Source organism: Danio rerio, chromosome 22 (assembly GCF_049306965.1).
Source record: "Danio rerio strain Tuebingen ecotype United States chromosome 22, GRCz12tu, whole genome shotgun sequence".
NCBI lineage: Eukaryota > Metazoa > Chordata > Actinopteri > Cypriniformes > Danionidae > Danio > Danio rerio.
This window is the reverse complement of record NC_133197.1, coordinates 14,680,001-14,681,082: the sequence shown is the minus strand read 5'-3', so window position 1 is coordinate 14,681,082 and position 1,082 is coordinate 14,680,001.

Below are 1,082 nucleotides of genomic sequence, written 5' to 3'. Positions count from 1 at the left end.
AGTTCTGCAATTTCCAATGCACTGAATAACCTTCATTTACTATTAAAAGAACACATCAAATATATATTTTAGGATAATGTTATCTGAGAACTTCCTGACCCCAAAGTTACACATGCCGTATATACAGTTGTTAAAAGTTGAAATGTGTTTGCTACTTATGCACTACTTGTCTTTAGTAAAATCACTCTCCGTTTCCTTTTCTTTAATTCGTAAAAAAATAAAGTAAATAAATAAACATGTTCTACTATTGACTGCGTGATTCATTGTGACTGCTTTATTTTAATTCAGGAATTTATTTTTTAAAAGGTAATTAAATAAACTTAAAAGTACCTCACTTTATATTTTTAAAAAGAGTAACTCAAATAATATTCCTTTTTTTAAGTAATGCATTACTTTACTAGTTACTTAGAAATATAATATTACATAACTCGCGTTACTTGTAATGCGTTACCCCAAACACTGGTCATGGAATGAAGAGATGTGAAATCTTTCATTCTTGTCTTTCATTCTTTCATCTATTAGATGTTCATGCTTGGATGGATATTAGAAATCTTTTAAAACAAATCTTTAGTTTAGTTTTTTTTGTAGTTTTGTTTTTTGCCATTTTATTTAATTGTGCTTTGCTGTTGTTTAATCTGTTTGTTTGAACTTTAAACTCATATCACGCGTCACTTTGTACTTTAACTTCAGTCATTATATTTATTTAAAAAACAGTAGCTCAATGTAAATCATGCAAACTGTTGTCTAATGTTTTCTATCTCTCTCTCTCTCTTCAATGTACACCTCATTTTTACAATACAAAAATGTATGTCTTGCTTGAAAGCATATTCATTACTGGCCATACAGTTATGCACGACATATCATAAGGGGGTGAGAAAAAAAATGGGCCAGCACCCAGAAGAGAAGAACTTATAGGCTCTGGCAATTAAATTTGTGAGAGAGAAGCGCTATAGAGATGAGTGCTTCGGAAAGAGCAAGCACTTTAATGAGAGCCCATGAAGATATATGGTCACGCAGGTTAGGAGTTATTGCAACCATCGCACGCGGGGCAAACAACTGTTTTACAGAGGAGCCATAAAGGT